Consider the following 23,089-nt stretch of genomic DNA (forward strand, 5'->3'; position numbering starts at 1 on the left):
TTACAGACAATGCTTTGGAATATTAGACAAACTGCTAGAATCAAGCAACTATTTACACAGACGGTTCTGAATCTCAGTGTTCTTCACATCGGAGCAAACCTCAGGGAGGTTTTGGGTTTGGCAGCATCTTCCTCTTAACACACCTATGAAGCCGTTTCCACAAAGGCTCATTGGGGGGCTGGGCTTGGGTTGGGTCCTTCTCTACCGAGAGCTCTGAGGTTACCAATGGAGGGCTCAGGGAAAACAAGAACATCAGCATTTTCTAGTTCTCAGAATTTCTGAGATACCTTTTGTTTCAGTGGCGCTGATGAACTCGTGATAATGAAACTACACCTTTGTACACAAACCTTGACCAGCATTCTGGAGCATATTACACAGAAAACCTTAATTTTGAAAGTACTGAGCACAAAGGAGGAAGAAAAGAGCTCTCCCTGTGCAAGCTTTCTCTGTATGTGTAGAAATATGGCTCAATTTAAGGCTTGAAGATCGCATTTAAAAACGTCCAAAACCAGTTCAGACTCCATGGGAGAGGAAACAGAACTGTAAAATTTTCATTAAACATTTGATTCTTTTTTTAAGGCAATCTTTTGCATTTCTGTTATTGCATTTTTAAACAAGATTTGGTTACCAAGGAAACAGGTTCTGGCCCAGTGTTAATTTGAAACTAAAATATATTTGAGAAGTTAAACTCAAAGGAAAGAGCCCATGAAATCATTTTGAAAAGTGCCGGAATTTGGTACTTACAGAACCACAGCTGTGTGGTCTGCAATGAACCAGGCTAGGGACTCTGTTTCTTTCAGTAAGGATCTTTTTTTTCTAACAGGGCCATCTATATTTAATATTTCCCCCTTTAAAAACTGTAACTCCTCATCTCCCCAAATAATAGATATACAAATAATGTATTTATTCTCGTATATTACCTAAAATTGATTTTGAAAGCATTACATTTTTATTTTCATCTTTCACATAACACGTTTAAAGACCGCTTCTTAAAATTTAAATATTTTAAATGTTTCTTATTAGGCTTGTTTGCACTCTTTGAAATTATCTCCAGAAACCCATTTATTTTTAGTTTCAAGATAAAGTGGAGCTGAATCAACAGACTTTTCAAAAAATTCTTTTGTTGTCTAATGGCGCCACACCTATCATATATATGATTTTTTTAAAAGAAATCATCTCACTTTTATAGCAGAATCATTTTATAAGTTTATAAAAGCTATAGATTTATATAGTACCTGAATAGGAAAGGCTATCCAATTTAATACCTCCCCCCATTACAACTGTCTTATTTAATTTTTGTTTTTAAAAAAAAAAGTCATATTTTAATTCATCTAATGTTCTTGCTGCATGGTTCAAAAGAAATCTATAAAACATGCAAATTTCAACCTACCTGTATGTATCACTTAATGCAGTGCTAGCAAGACAAGACACTCAGCCATTTTTATGTAAAGCGATGGAGACCAACTGATTTCTCCGTCTTCTTGCTCGCAAGTTTTAGATGCAATTGTCACACACACAAAATCATACGCAGAACAGCTTGAATGTACTGTGATCACAAGAACTGAATTTATCAACAGGAAAACAGGATTGAAAAAAGAAGTTTCTCATCCAAGGTTTCTCTGAGGCTGCATCCAAGGAGGTGGTGTGTTGAATTTTTTTCCCTTCCTCCTCTGAGAGTTCAAAGCCCGGAGCTGACCACTGCAAAGGCCACTGTCACATTTGCTGAAAATCAAACCACTGATACCAGCACTGAAAATACAAATTTGAGAACCAAGTTGTTTGCGCACCATGGAGTGCATAAGAGTTAAAAATAGATTCCACCTTGCCTCCTACCTGCATAATAAATATGTAAGTTTCAAGTGTTTAATTTGATATTCACATTAATTAACAATACAACATACATTATTTAAAAGACAGCAAATGCAAGAAGAAAGGGGAGACACCATCTGGTAGCAGAGTTTTGTTGTTGTTGTTTTTGTTTTTAGGGTTTTTTTTTTTTTTGGCTTTGTTAAAAGAAAATCCTATTTTGAATGTGATGAAAAGCAAACACCCAGAAGCAAATGAATCGGAACTGAAAGGTGATGTTGAAATATCTAAGGCTGTAATGAGGCAAAAACAAGTCTTCGCTACCAGATGATATGGCATACCGAGCATTTACATACTCACATCTGAAATACTAGGCAACGTGTAATGAATTCTATACACAGCATGCACACACAGCACAAGCACGGCTAATCCTGCCTGCCATCTTAGGCTCGCAGAAGCAAGATACGCACTGCATGCAGCACACGAGCACTGGGGAAGGAGGAGGCAAGGGACAGCTCACCTTAAATGCAGTATCTGATTAATGTTGTAAGTGACATTGCATATCAGCCTCAGAGTCTTGGTTCAACTGGGTAGGAGGGAACAAAGAAAAATGTCATCAACTGGTGATGCAAGATGAGCCCAATCACTAAACACTGTTTAGCAAACTCCAAATTCTGCAACCAGACAGTAGAAGGCATTTCATACACTTAAGCAGAGCTGCTGTACAGTGAATGTGTCCTTCTGCTTCTGAGAATCAAACGATCCTTTTGCTAAGGAAGAAAATAAGCTGGAATGAATACTGTCATATCTTCTTCTTGAAGAAAGCTTTCAATACAGTATGTATCTGGTTTGGGATGCATTTTATAGACTGTTAATTTTATAGAATTGCTAACAACAACAAAAGACAAAACTGTTAAGCTCTTGCAAAGTAAAGAATAATATTATAAAGGGTGTAGCTTTTCTAGATTATTTTTCAAAATCCTAAACGGTGCCGGCAGGCTTGTAGAAGAATGCATGCTCAGCTGTCTGTATCCATGCTATAACCTCTAACCACACGCCGTGTAAATGTATCCTGCTAAGGGTATCTGCAGTACAGAGCGGCAGATACCTCCTCAGTCGGAATTGTATTAAAATGTGGATGAATTTGCTTAAACTTAGAAGCAGAATAAAATCAGTACAGAAAAATAAATTAACACTGAGTTCCTTTCGACGTATAGCTGACCATCATGAACGATAAAAGCTATTCATTTAAGGATAAAAGTATCCTTGGGATACTGACCTCAATAATGTTGACTTGCAGCAGCACCGTACTTGCTCAGAATGTAGGAAACACAACATGATTTTTTTCCTCCCTCCTCCTCCTAAAGCTAAACTGTAAAGTAAAAAGCCAGTAACAGGAATACCGAAAGGCTATATATATACATATAGTACATACTGCAAGAGAAGAAATGGCGCTGTGCTGAGATGCGATGTTTCTTTGTTTTACTTTGAGGCTAATCTTAGCTACGCTTGCACGATGACATTGACATCACGGAGGTCAGGGCTGACACTGGGGTGCTATCCGTTTTACGAGTGAAATGTTTTCTGAAAATTAAATCTCATCTACTCAAACACCAAATTTCATGTCTTCTTCAATACCACCTCCCTATCCCCGCTGCTTAAGATTGATGGGATCTAGTTTGGTCGTATGTAATAAATCGGAATTACCTTCTGTACAGACTCCAATACATAATTGTAGGAATTAATTTTTTAAACAAAAAACCTTCAAGAATTCTTATGCATCCCCTTTCAATCTTTTCTATCAATACACACACACACTCACAATTGAAGCTCAAATTGCAATGAAATGTTTAACATGTGGAACAAAAAATGTGGAAAGAGCTGCTTATTCAGGATTTTGAAGAAATGCCTAATAAGCAAATACTATTTTGCTACAAAACCAGTGTCACCATGTCCCCAAAGAGAGGAAAACAGCATAGCTTGCTAGCCTCCAGATTCTGCCGGCAGGTAAAAAACAGAAAAGCATTTCATTTACCATGCTGTATAAAATAAGAAGTCTTTTATTTTTAAGGAAATAGAACAGATTCTTTTCCACTCTTTCTTCAGCTACAAAGAAAACATACCCACCCCCACCCTTAGATTCTGGACATAAGCCAACATTTTTATAAAATGCTATGAGACTGCTTATGAATATGTAATATTCAGGTTTTTCTTCTTCTTACCTCTCCAAAAGTCTTTCATTGCCTATTGCATCACTGAATATGCTAATGTTAATTAATTTTAACATGTGAAAAAACAAATTAATATTTCCTGGGGTTGCTGGTTTTCCAGCACTTCTATCTTCTATCAGAAGATAGAGGCTAAAAATAATCAGCTTAGCAAAACATTCAAGTTCCCCAGAATTTTTTTAAAGGAGAAAATGTACTCGAACATCCTAACTTAGGTACTAGGTTTCACAACTGGATCTTTTGTTTCTAGCTCTCATTCTATCTCCCTTTCCAGAACCCAAGTGATTTTTAGCTCAATGTGACGGAAGTACCCAGCCCACCTCTGTCTCATACACTTTAAAGTCTCTGAGTTGGGTTGTCCAGATCGTCAGTCATACCTGAACAACACCGAGTCCTCTTCTCTTTGGAGCACATCTCTCCCCTACAACTACTCCAGAAATAAACATGGCTCTAACGGAAACAGTAGCTCCTGGTTTCACACCAATGGTGGAACCATCTTCCCCACCCCCACATCATTGCTCTGTGAGCTCTGGTTAGCATTGACAGCGACAGAAAATTAGAATGGAGTGTCCTTAAGCTAATTCCTCCTTTACCATGGGGGTCGAGAATTGGAGAGACTACCACGCTGAGTTATAGGGTACCAATTTAATATCCGGTCATCTATAAAGCAGGGTCCTTAGCGTGGGGTTAGAGGAGGTTGAAGTGAACACCTGGGCATTTGATGCTATTAGTTCAGACATTTCTCACTAAAAACATCTGAAAGCCACACATTCATGTTAAAATACTCACAAATTATTATCATGTATGCTAAATAAACCCCATATGGAATCAACCCTGACCACATAGAAGTAAGGCGCTGCCTCCTCTGCCTGGGATAATAAACGACAGCAACAAGGACAGTAACCCATCTCAGGCTCCCACCAGAGGAGTGAATGGCGTTATGTCCTCTGTACAGGGGCAGGGTGGTGAATGCGGTCAGGTCCCATACCGGTACTCATAAACCGGATGCCAGGGCAAGCCATTTCCAAACCTCCCTGTGGGGTTCTCTGTCCACCCTCTGTCAAAACGAGCCTAAAAGCCACATATTGGTTTATTTTGTGATGTTCTGAAACACTCAATGAGCAAACGTGGCCCATTTATCAAACTGGTTTGTGTTAAACAAATTTGAACTGCAGTTGAAAGCATTCAGAGAGGAGCTCGTTTAGGCAGACATTCTCGACTAGTAAATCCTGTTTCACACTTTTAAAAAACCATGCTCATAACTGAATTACTTAAGCTTTGTCATGATTACAAGTGGCAAGGGTATGCATTCACTTATGATCTTTAAAAATTGCGTGCTCCTCATCAACTTCCTCAGGGCATATGCCAAATGTTAATTTAAAAGACAAATCTCTTTCCACAATGAAAATTTTAACCTGTTTTTGCCACTTTGATGAGTCAAGCACATGAGAAACCCAAACAATCTGGTGGAAGCAGCCTGGAGAAGGACAGAGCTGGCAGTGAGGGTCGTCTTTCACTTTGATTAATACTCTCACTTGCTTACAGTCTTGTTGTTCTGCAGTCTGAGCTCACTTTATTTTCAGTCCTGTGGGTTAAAGTTAAATTGCACGGCTTATGCAAAGTTCATAATTCAAGTATGAACAAAGCTTGACTCTCCATGTTTAAAAAAATGTAAAGTCAGGGCACTGAGTCTCAGAGGAATCTTTGGCTTATAAACATTTGGACTGATTTGCACATATCTTTACTCCATCCACTGCATTAAAAATTACAGCTGGTTTCCATTTACACTTAATATAGATATTCAACATTTGTGGGTAAATTTGTTATCAGGTTAGGCTATTCTAACCTAAATTTCTTTTCCAGGTTTTTTTTCTTTTTTTTTTTTGATGAGGAAGATTGTCCCTGAGCCAACATCTGTGCCAATCTTCCTCTATTTTGTATGTGGGACGCTGCCACAGCATGGCTTGATGAGCGGTATGTAGGTGTGCATCCGGGATCCGAACCCACGAACCCCAGGCCACTGAAGTGGAGTGTGCAAACTTAACCACTATGCCACTGGGCCAGCCCCCTAATCTAAATTTTTAGAAATAAAATGTTCACCAAACACAACATTTTTGTTTAAATTCTTAGAACTTAAAAAGTTTAAAAATTTTTACAAGGTTGTGGTTATTATATCTGTCTATAGTGTATTCAGCCCTGGAAACAACGTGGTGACTTAATTTATCAACGACTAAAAACAACTTTGGATGATATTTTAGCCTAAATTTTCGGGAAAGTCCAACGCTACTCTGAACATCTATATTACACCTAGAGATCTAGGCAGAAACTTCTGCTTTCTATCTTGATCAGAGCTAAGTCTATAACATCTACCATTTATAGAGAACCTACTACATGCTCGATATTTTAGCTATATTATATTATTTGACTCTAACCCGATAATCCTACAAGGTAGGTATTAGTTATCATCAACTTTAGGTAAAGAACTAATTGAAATTACTAGTCACCCAGTAAATAGCAGAGTTAGGATTCAAACCGAAGTCCAACTGATTCCAAAGTCTGGGTCTTTCCACCAATCCTAAGAGGATAAAACCTCTTCCATCCACTTTCCACTCTGATGTAAGAATCTTCTTACTGTGTAGACTCCTGGTAAGAGGCGCCTCCTGCTCCCTGGGTCCAGGACCACCCCTGTTTATATGAATCAGCCTCAACCCCCAGGTAGAAAAGACAGAATAAAAGAGGAGGAATCGACTAGACCATGTTGGAAAGTTAAGGGCAGAAAGCAGAGTCACAATTTTTGTTAAGAGATTTGTCATAATTTGGAAACGTTTTACGAGGCAAAACAAGTGGAAAAGCTTACATTCCATCTGAACAAACTACTTCACCTGGTGACATCCAGTCTTACCATGTCACAGATGAGGAAACTGAGGCTGGGAGAGATCTGGTCATTTGCCCAAGATCCCACTGCATAAGAGAGCTTACCCGTTTGCTATAGTATTTAAAAGTACATCTTGTCTATTTTTATACCTAATATAGTCAGCATTTGTGAGTAAATTTGTCATCAGGCTGTTAGACTGTTCTACTCTAAATTATCAATTAAAGAAAAATCAGTCTAACAATCAAGATTGACCTGGCTTCTGCTCACAAACAGTGTTTTTGTCCTGAACTGATAACCTAAATCTGTATTACGAGTTCCTTCCCCCACATATTTTATAAATGGACTTTTAAAAAGCCTAACTTTTGAGTAAGAGATTTTTCTCAACCAAGTTTAGTGTTTCAAATGCATCACTTTAATGGTTGACTCCCTACGCTAACATCAGCACATCTTGCCCCACTCTGAGATCCGTTCCAGCTCTGGAAGTTCCTGATTCAAAAAAACCCAGCCCAGCTTGCTTCCTAGGTTGGTTAGGCCAAGAGCTGGACTCCAAGTCTCCCGCCACCTGGTTATGTAGCCAGCTGACTATCTCGCTCATTGGCAGTAATTTTATACGTCAACCAGATGGCTCTCAAAGGGGGCTTTCTAATCAGCTCTATCAGCCCCATCTTGCCTGGGAATACGAGAGGACGATTATCTTGCTCAGTGCTCAGGAGGCAGTAGGATGAAGGGTTGGGTGAATGGACACGCCTGAGGAGCCTGAACTCCAGGAAGCTTCCTCCAACTCATAGACATGCGCTTTCTCACTGCCATCCATTAGCATCTGTGTCAGATGTGGGAAAGGAGTACACACTTGATGGCAAGGACCAGGCAGCAAGCCTTGGGGACCAAACTGAGGTTACCCTCCAGGAAAGAGCTGGAGGGAGAAAGGAAATGTGAACCATGTGTTTTTCAACACATGGTTCACATTTCAACACAGAGAAAAAGTGGTAAGTGACTTAGGGCTGCAAGAGAGACCTGGTGGACAACATCCCACTCCACCCTAATCCAGCTTGGACTCTCCTGTGGGAATATCCTCAACACGTCTCACCACCATTTTCGATATCACTACCTCAGCGTTAGCAGCAGAGTAGTTCCTGCTTTCATGTCTCAGTGCATTTGAAACACAGCATTAATAAAGACCTGTGTGCAGGTGGAGATCAAGAGCATCACTAATCACACATTCATTTGTGACCATGACTGCTTGCCACTCCCCAAATGCAGGGTAAGTAGAACAACAGTGTCTTCTAGATCCTGAACTGACAAAACACATATTTAGCAAGAAGGCTGAGTTTCTTCTTTCTAGAGAGATTGGTAACTAGGTTGAAGAGGAAGGATGGGGCTATAAACGAAGGTAGAGAAGGAAGAATTCTTACACATTGGTAAAATGTACCTCATGTGAGAGCATAATCCTCTCCTCGTATCTTTCTTCATCCTGGGCAACAAACATTCCAAGACTCAACCTGGGAACAAACTCATTTGCTTTCTCTTCTCTCAGATAAATGCCTTTGTAGCTCAGAAGGGCCACACCATGCACTTCTCACCAGAGCAGCTTAACAAACCTCAGTGACTCTTCACTTCCTTTGACTGAAGATAAAAGCACAATAAGTTTTGGTGGTATTAATTATCTACCTTTAGTCATGTCTCTGGCTTGCCTCCTGCAAGATCTGTGTATCTCCTACGGCACCTAGAGCATTGCCTGGTGCAATGGAAGGGCTCGTATGGGTATGCTCTTGACTGACCAACACCAAATTGGGGGTCCTTTCTCTACTCCCACTGCTACCAGTGGAATCTTCATCTTTGTCTCATGAAGCTACTTTCTAAAATTGGAGAACTTGTTCCATGAGTTAAGGAATGGACCTGGGGACTGAAAATACCTATGGAAGTCTTTCAAGTACTTAATCACTTGTTTACCAAGGGGAGCTACAAGTTGTCTGGCAAGCAGACCAGAGGCTTTGTTTAAATCTGTCCCTCCTAGAACAGAGAAAGGGGAGACAGAAATCAGAGTGGCCTGACAACACCAACGCTGCTTCCAAAAAGTGCCTCAACATTTCCTCAGGCTCTTAGTGGCAGAGCAGGTTTCACAGAATTACAGGATGGGCAAGGCACTTTAGAGGATGTCATCTAAACCCTTTCTTTGAGGGAGGAAAAAATCAGGTTCAAAGAGTGTGTTATTTCTGAAGACCTCAGCAACCAGGATAAAAGCCATATTCTTTAATTTCTAGTATTCTGCTCTTAGTAATTCAACATACTGGCTCAATTCAAAAAAAAAAAAAATTTCAAGCTTTCGGGGCTGGCCCAGTGGCATAGTAGTTAAGTTCGCGTGCTCCGCTTCCACGGCCCGGGGTTCACAGGCTCAGATCCCGGGCATGAACCTATGTACCACTTATCAAGCCATGCTGTGGCGGCATCCCACATATAAAATAGAGGACGATGGGCACGGCTGTTAGCCCAGGGCCAGTCTTCCTCAGCAAATAGAGGAGGACTGGCAACAGATGTTAGCTCAGGGCTAATCTTCCTCACCAAAAAAATAAATAAATAAATAATAATAATAATAATTTCAAGCTTTCACCTAAATAGGTACTTAATAAATGGGGCAAAATAGCAAATATTGGCCAAAGTGTCACCTGGGACCAAGTACCACTTGAGAAGTAGGCTTGATTGCTCTGTTAAGTCAATCAGATTAAGTTTAGCCAGCTGAAGTAGACTTGATCCTATTTGGTTTGCAAAGAAAAATCTCATGAGTTAGCATGAGCAGCTAAAAATAAGTTGCAGGTTTCATTTTCCATTGTTCAGTATGGTTTTGAAACCAAAAGGTGCAAAACTAGGAGATTCACCAACGCCTACTGAAGATCAACAGTTCAAGTTGTCACCTTTCTAGCACACTGTCCTGATCTACAACTCACATCCAGGCCCAAGAAATGTACACCTATGTCCCTCTCACCAAGGTCTCTTGAGATGAGTCCCCCTAATAAATAAGGCATGGCAGGAAACTGGGGGCTGAGGCCAGTTCTGGGGGACAGTGGCTTGTGTGTGTCTTGTCATATCCGGACAGGATGCCACATAGACATCAGCCCCATATGCTCAGCCCCAATCACGCTGGGCACCCCTCCATAAAGCAAGGGAGTAAAGAATGCTAGAATTTCACGGAGACAGGTCCCTGAAGGTAGCGAGCACAGCAAACACCCCTTGACCTAAATGTTCATGGCCTTGTGCAATTCCATACCATAAACCCCAGCGGCTCACGATCAGTTCAATTTCGAAACTGTCTTTCCAGGGCCAAGTCTGGCAAAAAGGTGTTTGACAGAGGTGTGAATGCTTCAAAGGGAAGGCAGCCATCTCACGCCGCAGCGTTCGCTGTGGCATAGGGCCCAGAGAGAGCGGCACCATTAAAGAGAGCCCTCTGCTGAATGAGACTGAAAGGGGGCAGAGAAGGGTTAATCTCCCTCCATTAGAAGAGGGGCCATTTGGTGAAGGTGAAGAGAACAATCTGTATGAAGAGCAGAGAAGACAAAGAGCCATTCCAGAAAAGAAATTACTGGGCAGGAGCGAGAAGGATGATTTGCCCTAGATTTTCACCATGAGACCCTTTCTTAGATCTCTGGGTCTTTACCTCACTTTGAAGTTACGGTCTCAGGGAGGGGAAAGGGCGCATATTCACACTCAGTGCTGGAATACTTAAGCTTTGATTCCATCTGAGATGGGCTGTCTCTGAGAAGCAGAGGATGAGGCCAAAGGCACCAGGACGCCGCCGTAGAAGCCTAACCATAAATTAGAAAGCGGCAAAATAAACAATAGGAATTGCTCATAAAAGAGAAGCCAGTGGCTGAATCTCCCTTTCCTGGGGTGGAGAACACTCTTTTTTTAAAATCATTAAAAAAAATTTTTTTTAAGTTGCTTTTAATAACTTTTTTGGAAATAGTTTAAGATTTACAAGGAGTTGCAAAAATAGTACGGTAATTGTATAGCTTCATCCAGCTTCTTGCAATGATAATACACTACCACAGAACATCATCTACAGCAAGAAACTGACACCGCACGCTACTGTGAACTCAGGTACAGACTTTATTTGTATTTCACCAGTTTTTACATGCACTGTGTGTGTATGTGTGCGTCTAGAGTTCTATGAAATTGTATCCTGTGTGTAGACCGGAGTAGCCATCATCACAGTCCAGACACAGAACTGTTCCATCACCACAAAGAAACTCGCTGTGCTGCCCCTCCATAGTCACACCTTCCTCCAACCCTACCCTCTGGCACTGACCTGTTCTCTGTCACTGTAATTCTGTTACTTTGAGGATGTTATATAAATGGAATCATATAGCATGTAACCCTTTGAGATTGGCTTTCTCTCACCATAATGCCCTTATGATCCATTCAAGTTGTACGCAAAGAGCGTGTGCCTTTTTATTGCTGAAGAGTATTCCATGGTATGGATGTACCACAGTTTGTTATCCATTCACCATTGAAGGACACGTGGCTGGTTTCCAGTTTTAAGCTATTACAAATAAAACTGCTTTATTTTTTTATTTGGGGTTTTGGGGGGAACATAAGTTTTCCTCTCTCTTGCGTAAATACCCAGCAGTGGCATTGCACCGTAAGTGTATGTTTAACTTTATAAGAAACTTCAAACTGTTTTCCAGAGTGGCTGCAACATTTACATCCCACTGGCAATGTAGGAGCCATCCGGTTTCTCCACATCCTCGCAGCATTTGGTGACATCGGTGTTTTCTTATTGTAGCCATTCTGATAGACGTGTAGGGGCTCCTTTTGATGGTCCCTGGTTAGGATGGCAGTAAAGTGTGGGGCCTTCAGAGCTTGGGTGGGGTGCCTTCAGATATCTCTCACTGTTCTAGCTTTCCTAAGACTTGTCTACACAGCAGTTTGGGCTGTCTGGCATTTTGATGATGGGAAACAGGGCTCTTGATATGGGGTGAGCCTTCAGGTTTGTCCGGCTGCTCCTGACTGCAGCAGCGGGATACGGCCATCGGGGGCTGCGGGGCTTCTTTGAGGCAGAAGCTCTTGGCCCAGCCAGCTGACCTGATACCAGTAACACCTGCTCCCACAGGATGACGTGAAAGCCGTGATATGACAGCCATGGGGCAGGGACAGACTTTGCCTGGGCCAGGGTCCGCTTGCAGCTTTGGCCAGAGACTGTGTGAGTGCTTTCTATTCCTAAAGTTAGTTGCTTATTAGCAGGGTGTGTGTGGCGGGGGGAGGGGGGTGGGACATGGAGTCAGCACAGACAGGTAAGGATGGGACCACCAGTGGCACTTGTCAGATCACAGGCCCCGCTGAACACTTTTTGCCCTTGGCCTTCCTACACTGTTGGCCACCCAAGACTCTCCAGCAGCCTGTGCACACCTTGTCTGGATGTCACAGAACTCCAATTTCTACCTCCTGGGGGTTAGATCTGGAGGCACTGCTGTCACTGCCACATGGACCTTCCCGGCCTAGGGATCCAGGTCCTGTCAGCAATTAGAGCTCCATCTAAGTATCAGAAGGTGCCTGAGCCCAGGAAGTAGTTCACGACTACTTCCTGGGGGAGTAGGGGAGTAGGGGAGACGGACTTTGCATAGGGCCAACATCACAGTGATGACTCAAACTGCCCCAGCCATGTCTGGAAAGTCACCCTCCATCTGCTGTACCCTTGATTCAAGGGAGGTTGTAGACCTTCCCAGAATCCATACTCATCATGATCCTGGCTCTGCAAGTTTGGACCAGGAGGCCAAGAATCAGGAGAGCAGTGATCCCACACAAGGACAGCCAAGAGCTAATGGAGACCGTGCACAGCAACAGTGAAGCTTGGTGATCAGAGGCATGTTCCTTGGTGCCTAAGTGTGTAGGATGGGCGCAGCAGAGGTGCTCCTTTGGGTTCTGGCTCTTGAGCTTCACTTGGTGCAGTCACAGGAGATGGACGTGGACTGGGGCATGGAGGAAACTAAATGATGATTTACAGAACCTGAACATGAACCGGGGACTGGGAGCTGAGCAGTCTGTGGAGGCTGACTTGAAAGTCAAATGATAGGATGGTGGCTCTCCAGAAGTTGAGGCGGTAGAATGAGAGGAAGGGCAGCCGATACTATCAGGTGACCGGTGGGTGTGGTCTGATGGATCTGAGCAGACTTACGCAGACAGGATGGAGAGTCACACTTCCTCTCAGGTGGTGAGAATTTTTAAATTTGGTTATTGTTTGCTCATTATGTTCTCCGCTGTAACAGAATTTTCCAAATTTCCATTTTCATGTGCCTCTTCTCTGACCCACTGCCCCTCCTGGTCCAGGTGCTCCTACTTCCCAGCTGTCAGAAGGCAGCCCAGCGCAGAGCACCTTTCAGCTTTAAAGAGGCAGGCACCTCCCCTGACCATGAAGTTAGGTCATGGGACTCCATCCTTGAGGCTGCATCCACCACAGCTCCCCGCCAGCCTCGGCTTTGTCTTCTTTTCAACTCATGCCTGCCTTGACCTAAATTTGCCCACCATGTGAGTCTTGCCCTTGCCCTGCCCCTGCTCTGCTCTCTGGGCTTCTGACTCTGGACTCCACCTCCTACCCTGCTCTCTTGGCATGGATCTACGCGGCTGCCCTATGTTCTCCTTGGTCTAGCTACAGTGTTACCACCTCAGGGCTTGGGGTGCACAGTGGTCTGGCCTCATTAGGCAGCCAAGGTGGGTACCTGGGCCTCTCACAGGGACTGAGCTGCCCACACGTATCCTGAGATATGGTCCCACCTATCAGAGGGCAGATAAAAGTTCCCTGGCGGAGGCAAGGCTCCTTTCAGGAGTTAGAGTTCTTGCTGGTGCCATGTCTCTGCTACCCAGAAGGTGGGTGGATCCAGGCCCTTTGTCTACTCAAGTTCTAGTTCTCCCTCTGCCACTCAATCTCACAAAGAGTAAAGGAACCATTGTGGCTCTCAGTTATCTCATATTTACAATAAGTTTTCCTGACTCCCTGGCTGACCATCTTTCAACTATACCATACCATGATTAAGGGAAAATCTAAAATTCAGAAGCCAAAAAAGAGCCTTTAAGTTAAATTATGGTTTAGATATACTAGCTTAAGTTTCCCTAACTTTTTTCTGTGTAATAAGTGTTTGCTGAAATGAATGTTTATTGAATTGAACACAGCATATCAATAGTTCTCAGGCTTTAATGTACATACGGATTGGGAGGGTATATTAAAATGCACATTCCTTGGTCCCTGACTCAGAGCTTCTGATGCCACTGGGGCCTAGAAGCATGCATTTTAACATGAGAAACTGAAGGGGACCCAGGTTTTGAAATAGACAATAGTAACTTTACAGAGGCTAATTTACAATATGCATCAGGAACTTTAAAAATAGGTCATTTGACCTACTAATTCAATTCTAGGAATTTTCCCTAAGATGTCACCAAGGATTTATCTATAAGAATGTTTACATATTTATAATAGTAGAACAGTAGAGGCAATCAAACTGTCCAGCAAAAAAAGAATGGATAAATTAAGACATATCAGTGCAATGGAAGCACAGCCATTAAAAATCAAATTTTCAAAGACCATTTAGTGATTTGGAAAAATGTTTACAACATAATGATAAGTGGGGTGATGAAAAAGCATATAAAATACCATTTCAATAATTTTTAAAAGAAGAAAAAAATATATATACATATGAAAAATTGGAAATAAATATACTAAAATGTTAATACTGAATTGTTGCTTGGTTGTTGGATTACTGGAGATTGTTGTTTTCTTCTTGATATTTTTCTGTATTTACCAGATTTTGTACAGTGACTAGTTATGGCTCCTTCTATTTGAGAAACAGTGATAAATTTTTTAAAAGAAAAGGAATTTGCCTCATGTAGAGTGAAAACAGAAAAGAGAGGCCTCTTAGGAGTCCAGCCCTGCCATAGCCTGGCGGCTACAGGAGGACTCAGACGACAGAGAGACCGAGTCGGTGCCTGGGGTGAATCTTAAGCGACATTCTCTTTTGTGAAGTACCCTGATATACTTGATGCCAAGGAATTTGGGTCAATGAGAAAGTCCTTTTCACTAGACACTACTTTCCTGCCACATTAAGGATAACAGACTAGAGGATCTGGGACACGGAGGGGAGTTCACAGTTTACATATCTTCTTTACCGCTCTTGGGTTGAACTCATGCTTGACGCCTCTGTGTATAACCGCCCCCCCTCCCCCATCACCCCAAGCAGACATGCTGCACTCACGAGCAGGGGCTTTTGGACAGACGATGGGCTCCATTCTGGCTTGGGAGACACTACCCAGAGTCAATGCTTCCATGGAGTGCTTTTAAAACCTCCTTTGGCCAATATACTGGAAGCCCCGTAGAATGCCAGGAAGCAGGTCTTTTGGCAGAAAGATGGCTCAAATCCATCCTCTCTCACAGGTTTCAGTGAATCCTGGATCAAACCTCTCTCTCAGTAAGATCAGAGCCCTCACAGTTAGGGCTCTGGCCTAGAGTCAAATCTTTCCAAATGTCCTTGAAATTTTTACACGACATGCTTTGGCTAGTTAGGGCCTTGTGCTAAGGATCTCAGACGAAAGTCAATTTAGAAAGACAAAAAAATGAAAATAATGATAATTACAATATTAATAGCAATACCAAAAGCCAAAACACCAATTTTGACCATAATTATGGTAATTGCTTCCATCAACACCTTGACTTGCCGTGCATTTTTCTAAGTTGCCCAAACCATTTCACATGTATTACCTTATACTTATTCTGACAGAATTTCAGTTTTACCTTCTTGAAAAATACCAATTCGGAGGCGGGAGGAAGCTTTAAATTTCTGATGAAAACCAGAGGCTTCTTGAGTTAAAAACAAAACCCTGAAGTCTTCAGGGTGGTGTTTTCCAAATTCGTTCTTGACAAGAAGTCAGGGGATTTCAGCATGAGAAATTACAAAGCCCTATTACCATGAATTCTTAGCTTTGCTGAATATGACGTGGCCTTATTGCAAAATCCTCTAAAGGGAGTAATAGAACATTTATAATGCTGAGCCCAGGTAAGAAGGGGGCTTGTACTTCTGTGCTTTGAAAACTAGAAAACCTCTGAGGTTAAAAATAACCAAGTGGTCCAGGCACTGCCTCTGTCAGCCTGCTATGCTCAGCCCATGTCTGCTCATCATGGATCAACAGGTCCAGGCTAAGCTCTTTAGATGACCTAAGCTCTAAAAAGCCTATGGTGCCCCAAATTTGAATTATCCCCCTCCTGTGGAATTAGAAATTTAAAAAATAATAAAATATAAAATTGAAGTTAAGGAAGCTCAAGAAAGTCTAACTTTTCCCATGATGTCTACTTTGAGGCTTTTTTGAAAATGTGGAAGATCAAAATATTCACAGCGTATATTCGTTACCCCTGCCTTGGTGGCGTGGCTGTGAGGTCACCCAGCTTGCTGTATCGACACTGTGGAGGGGTCGTGTTGACAGTAGTGAAATTCTGATTTGGCGCTTGTACACCTCCCCCTGCCATGCTGTGCAGCTAGACATTAGAAATTGTGAGGTTGACACCACCTCATCACCTCCACACACGTACTCATATGTCCATGCCTACATACTTAATGCTTTGAGGAGTCGTTATCACATGACAGTTGAAACTAATAAGCTGTGACTACCAAGTCTCCCAAGTGAATGGACCTTGACGCCTTTTCTCCTTGACTGTAGCCTTTGGCCCTGCCCTTCCTGGAGGCTCTGTTAGGCTGGGACTTCCAGCAATAGATTGTGCTCACTTAGCTCCAGCTTTTGAAAGCTGGTACTTGTTCTCACTTTACTCCTTTGGCTGCATCCTTCTAGCAGGCACTGCATTCCCCATTCAACCTGGTCTTACCTTTAGCTTACTCCACTAGCCTAGCCAGCTCTCGACTTAGAAGACACTTTCAGGACCCACCAACCCAAGAAAATGGAGTTTCAGAGGTGGAAGCATTTTTGCAACAAATCAACTTGTTATTCTATTCCACTCCTCTTTAGCCCACTCCTAGCATGAGGGGACTGGGCAGAGGCGAGGCAGCAGTAACAGGAGACTAGTCCAGGTATCAGGCTCCATGAGAGCCCGAGAGGCTGTGTCAGATCAGCTGGTAGCTGGCCTTCCCACACAATGGACAATGTGTGTTCTTCAGGACGTGGGTGTGGCTGCCAGAAATGTCAAGTCGAGGGGCAAAATTTAATCAGAAACAGGTGTCTAGCCAGATATTGACAACAAAGCTAGAGAACTAGGTACCAGGCAACTCAGGCAAAGACTGCAGTCCATTTTTAGTATACTTCCTGCTGAAGTGAGCACATGTAGTCCATTTTTATTGGAGGTCTTTATGATGCCTTAAGGGCATCATAAATGCACCCACCATATGGTTCCTGATATTTACCAGTGAGGGGAATACCGCACTAAGACCAACAATGGTGAAAAGGCTACACAAAATATAAAATTAGTTTGGAGTTCTCCAAACAGGGCTTATAACCTTACTGCTCATTGTTTCAGTAGAAGTTTTGAAACTTTTCCTGAAAAGAACAAGCTAGAATTATATATCAAATCCTTAGCGTAATATTAATCTCCCCAGCATGAGTCTTTTTAGTCTACTTTTAAATGTTTCTCTAATAACTTGGTTTGAATATCCCATCTTAATAAGGGATACTCTCCCCCTCCTCCCAAGATTAAAAAGTATGCTAAGACCTGGAGCAGATCACACAGGGTAGCTTCCCAAAGTCCCCAGGAGCAGACAGAACCATGAGATAAAGAAACCATGAGCTTTCCTATAGACCACTGGGGCTCAAAGTTGGGGGAACAGACACGGACAGATGTATCTTAAAAAAAATCTCACCATAGGGGCCGGCCCTGTGGCTTAGCGGTTAAGTGCACGCGCTCCGCTATTGGCGGCCTGGGTTCGGATCCCAGGCATGCACCGACGCACCGCTTGTCCGGTCATGCTGAGGCCGCGTCCCACATACAGCAACTAGAAGGATGTGCAACTACGACATGCAACTATCTACTGGGGCCTTGGGAAGAAAAAGTGGAAAAAAGGAGGAGGATTGGCAATAGATGTTAGCTCAGGGCCGGTCTTCCTCAGCAAAAAAAGAGAGGGGAATTGGCATGGATGTTAGCTCGGGGCTGATCTTCCTCACACACACACACAAAAATCTCACCACGTGTGTTCCTTGCTCACATGGCCAGACATTACCTAAAAGTGTCAGTTAGGGAACTCTGTATAGATGATAATTTTTTACTTCTCCCACTGCTTCATTATGCTACCTTATCCTTGAGCATCTCTAAGTTCCTTATTATGCTGTGCCAGAGAGGACTACTTCTTCTCCAGAAACTCTCCAGAGCTATCACTGGGAAGTAGCTGCCACCCCTCTAGGGTCTGTATTTCCCAGATAGCTTTGCAGTTAGATGTGGTCATATGACTGAGTTTTAGTCAACAGAATGTGAGTAGAAGTGTTGTGCAACACTTCTAGGCATGGCCCATGAAAACTTTCCATGTGTACTTTTTCACGCTCTTTTCCTCTTCTACTGGGGAGTGGAGACAATCCCAGGCAACCTTGAAAACCACGCACTGCAGAAAGTGGAGCCTCTCTCAATCTGTGTCTCTGAATGAGTGCGTGAAAGAGAGTTGCCCCATTAGCCTGTACTGTTACATGAGCAAGAAATAAACTTGTATTGTGTTTGAGCCATTATACATTTTTCCGTCTGTTACAGCAATTAGCCTATCCTATTACTTATCCTCTTTGACATAGCTGTTATCATTGCATGCAGAAGTCCCTGTGCCTTCTCCCCTTTCCTTAAATCATACTACAAACCAAAAGAATAAAATTAGTAAACTTAAATTTAAGCAGCCATTAGGGACAGATGACACTCACCAAATTAGTGGGACAGCATTTAGATCTTGCAGCCAGAAGAACGGTAGTTCAGCAGAGCCTCACTTCAAGACAACCTGATATATAAAAATCAAACAAAAAGTAAAATGTAAGACCTACAAAACAGATATTTGAGAGTGTAATGGTTAATTTCCAAAGGGTGCTGTCAGTTTACAAAGGAATTTGCCACTGTTTTCGAGTAAATATTAAGCTTCCCTATTGCCTTTAAAATGATTCATTTTTAAAAATGTACCCTCTCCCCTGCCCCAGTCATTATAAAACAATTTATAAAGAACAATTCTACTCTGCTAAGTAAGCTACACAAAAAGACTAGACGCTGACTTGGGATGACCGGAAGCCAGGAAAACTGGGTATGATTTCTGTGCCGATGTGCTCTGTAGTTCTTATGTACATGTAAAACTTTTCTCTCGGGAACTTAACTTTCTTGGGTAGGAACTCTCAGAGCTGGTAAAATTATAGGCTATGCAAAGACTTAAGATTTTTCAGGTGAAATTATAACAGACACCAAAGATACATTATAATCTGTCTTTGTGTTTAATATTATCTCAGATGCAATGGCACAAGTAGGAATGAAAATAAGCTCTCTGTACAGGGCCATGAGACAATGGAGGTGTGCGCACCAGGACAACCAGAGACAGCCAGAAACACGCTCTGCAAAGGTGGTGGGCGTTCTCTCATCAGAGCTGCCATCTTTTACCAGGCTAAGTGCGAAAATACCATTCGACGGTACAGGGCACGTATTTGTCCAGAATAGGGTTTATTTTTGTGTCTGATTACCCAGTATACGATTCAGGAAGCAAACAGTTCATAGCTCTGAACAAACATTCTGGCAGTCCAAAACAGAGCACGAGGGCGGAAGGAGGAAGAAGAGGAGACAAAACAAGAGGGTTGATGGGGGAAGGCACGGTTGGGCCATTTTCTTTTCTTTTTTTTTGGAGAGGAAATGCGTTCTTGTCTGGTCCTGCGGAGGAGAGAGAGATCCCTTCGGTGCTGTCTTTGGAGGGTCTCTCCACTGGAGTGCCCACTCCCTCCCTCTGGCCTGCCCCGCCGAAGGTGTCAGGGAACAAGATGGCGCCCCACAGTGAAGGGCACTGAGCAAGGGGGCCGGGTGGGCCTTGACTTACTCGGAGGCGCTGGCTCCTCTGAAACCCAGACGCTGCCAACTCCCTGGGCTCAGGAGTTATAACCGCTTCCTTGCTCTGAGTTCTTCACTTCTTGTCGAGAGCAGCTCCACATATTTTTCTGATGATGTCACACATTCTGACTTCCTACATTTTGAAAGTTGATCTACAAGTAAAACCTTCCATGAGGCTTAAAAAAAAAAACAACAGCAGAAAAGAAAAGAAAGGTGTGCTGGGGGAGATGAGGAGGAGAAAGGCAGTTGTCTCCTTATTTTGAGATTTGCTGCAGCTGCGAGTGCTCCTCCCCAGCCAGTTTCCTGGCTGCAAAGGGAGGCCAGTGGCCGGGCGTGGGTGACGTCAGGGCCGGGCCTGAGTCATCGCCAGCGGCCGGGCTGCCCTGCCACTCGGAAGGGGACAAAAGGAACCTTTGATGTCCAGAGGCCCTCCTCTCGGCACACTCGCCTGTACTGAGCAGCAGGCCAGGAGAACATTCCTGCCGCCTCCCCACCCCCGGCCGCCCTTCTTCCTTCCGGAACAGTCCCAGGCAGATTCAGCAAGGCCTCCCCAAGGGACGTCACCCTCCTGCATGGCAGAGGCATGGCCGCTCTCTGTCAAAGAGAGAAAGAAGCAGGGACGGTGTTTCTCTGGGGATTTCTCACCTCCCCCTCTGGCGTCTCCCTTCTTCCGTGCCGTGCCGCCTCACCCGGGGAGTCGCAGTGCTGTCCTGAGAGACGTGGAAAGGTGGAAGGCGCTCTTGTCGCCCTCACTGGGCATTACCCAGTGGTCAGTGTCTATTCTCCTCTGCCTCTATGTGGTGGCCTGGGCCTCAGTGCCAATGTGAACTCGCACCTCCTGGCTGTAAGAGGGCACCATCATTAAGACGGGTATTTATATCCCAGTGCCTGGCAGCAGGCTCAGTAAATATATGATGAATGAATAAACGGCAATTTTAAAATAAAATAGTACAGAGCATATATTGAACACGTATAGTGAATGTTCGAGCCTCTGTGCTAAGTGCTTTACAAAGATTATTTCACTTACTGTTATTATCACGACAAAACTATAAAGTAGGTACTATTATTATTCCCAGTTCTATAGATGAGGAAATGGATGCTCAGAGAGAGTAAGACACTTCTTTAAATTCTCACAGCTAGTTAGCGGCAGAGCCTGGATCATCTGATCTCAAATGCTGTGTTCTTAACCACTGTGCTGAGTGGCTGGAGTGACGAATGGATATTGAAGGGCAGCCTGCTCAGGTGAGGGGAGATAAGAGTAACGATGGGGCTTGAAACCAAATCCTCCCAGGAAACAGTGGAACAATTAGGGATGTTCTGTCTAAGGTGGTAGGCCTCAGGCCCCCTTGATGGGTTGACACCAGGTCTGAGACTTGGTGGGATAGCCAGAGCGGCCAGGAGGGTGAGTCTGTTCTCAGGTCCAAGTCGGGGTGAGAAGCTAGAACCGGAAGACAAAGCCAGGGAGGTCTGGTGGCGTGTGGCGGATGCAGAGTCTGAGAGCACAGTGGACGGAGTACCTCAGAGGAGCTGAGGCCCAGACTTGTCTTTACTGTCCCCTGGCCTCATGGGTGTAGGTGGGAGGGTCAGTGCAGCAAAAGGCACAAGTCTGGGGCAGGAAGAAGACTGCAGGGAAGAAAGACATCTCAGCCTCTCAAAGACCCCGAGACCTAGAGAAGGAGCTGGAACTGCAGTGTGGTTTCAAAGTATGAGGAGGGGCTGGAAGAGACAGGGAACAGCGCTGGACTTGACAGTGGTAGTCACCGCCCTTAGCACTGCCAGGCCAGGAATCAGCTGCCTTTCCGGGACTAAACAAGAGTCCCGCCAGTGGCTGTGTTTAAGCCAAGGTGAGGAGGAGACCATCCACTTATGGGGATGCCTGGGCCCAGGATAAGGATGACCTCGGAGGTACCTCCTCCCTCTGTGGTTTATGATTCTGTGGTTTGTACTTTTCCATGATTCCCCTAGGGTAAATGTCTCATTCTAGGAGGAAGACAAAAGCCAGGACTGTCCAGCCCCTTGCGGAAGCAGGGAGGGAGGTGTTGGTGGCCTCCTCAACAATGCCACTCCACAGCTTTCCATCCCACTGTGGGGCGGGGTGTCTGGTCACGAGACCCCTGTCCTTGGCTCAGGACATCGATGCCTCTGATAGCCGGGGACATTGTGTAGTTACCTGTTCTGGGAGCTCTGCCAGTTGCCACTCTGAGGAATTACACTTGTTCTGTGGGGTCTGACTCCCCAGGCAGGTGGAATTAGCAGAGGTGAGTTTCAGAGGAGAGAACGCCACGTGCTTTTCATCGAGGAGCAGCAGCACTGATCAGGGTCACTGTCAACGTCCACACAGAGCCTGACCTTGGGCTGAGGAAAGCGCTTTAAGTTCCAGGCATTTTTGGCAGAAGGCTTGTTTATTCTTTTCTTCTCTCCCTGCAGAAAATGCTTCTGGGCACCTCCCTGCTCTGTTTCCCCAACGGCTCAGTGGCCTTGCTTGCTTCACACACACAGGTATTTATTTCTCTAATAAGATGAACAGAGGCCAATTATTTTTTTCAATCTGCCTTGTGGAACCAGGTAGAAAAGAGAAAAAGAAAGGAAAGAAGGAGAAACGATGAGTAAGCTTAAGTGAGATGCACATCCTTCATTGTATGGTCTGGGGTTGACTCGAACAGTGAGGATAAAATCAGAGAATTGGGCAGAACGTCTACTTGGGGACACAGAGAAGTAAGTACAGTGACCCCCCCTTCCCCAACCTCTACCCCATCTGGAGAACCCTCCTCCTTTGTTACAACAAATGCAGTTATATACTGGTAATTAAAAAAAAAAAAAAGACAACCTTTATGCGTTCAAGGAATTCCTTGGAAGACTTGTCTATACTTGCTGCCTCCAATTTTCCTCCAATGTCAACTCATTCGCTTTAAAAAAAACAATTTATTAAGATATAAGTTACATACTATAAAGTTAACCCACTTAAAGTGTACAACACCATGGATTTTATTGTATTTACAGAATTGTGTGACCTGTGATCTAATTTTAAAACATTTAATCACCCCAAAAAGAAACCTTGTACCCATTGGTGGTCACTCCTCATTTGCCCCCAGCCCCCAGCCCTAGGCAAATATTAATCTTTTTTCTGTCTCTATAGATTTGCCTCTTCTGGAC

At 43.7% G+C, this 23,089-nt stretch overlaps 1 protein-coding gene across 4 annotated transcripts in view; it reads right to left on the reverse strand.

Moving 5' to 3' along the window:
• Positions 1-20,306, reverse strand: part of ZBTB38 (zinc finger and BTB domain containing 38) — a 75,977-nt gene extending 55,671 nt beyond the window's left edge. For 2 of the 4 annotated variants that reach the window (XR_009221763.1, XR_009221764.1), the window contains exons 1-3: positions 19,926-20,306; positions 18,784-18,857; positions 2,327-2,392 (exon numbers count right to left, since the gene is read on the reverse strand). The gene's annotated coding sequence lies outside the window, so the exon portion shown is untranslated. Of the gene's footprint in view, positions 1-2,326; positions 2,393-8,338; positions 8,402-18,783; positions 18,858-19,925 lie in introns of those variants that run through there. The other 2 variants (XM_058551910.1, XM_058551917.1) reach the window with 2 other exon arrangements.
• Between the last annotated feature and the right edge of the window lie 2,783 nt (positions 20,307-23,089).

The sequence above is a fragment of the Diceros bicornis genome, chromosome 2 (genome assembly GCF_020826845.1).
Source record: "Diceros bicornis minor isolate mBicDic1 chromosome 2, mDicBic1.mat.cur, whole genome shotgun sequence".
Taxonomy (NCBI): Eukaryota; Metazoa; Chordata; class Mammalia; order Perissodactyla; family Rhinocerotidae; genus Diceros; species Diceros bicornis.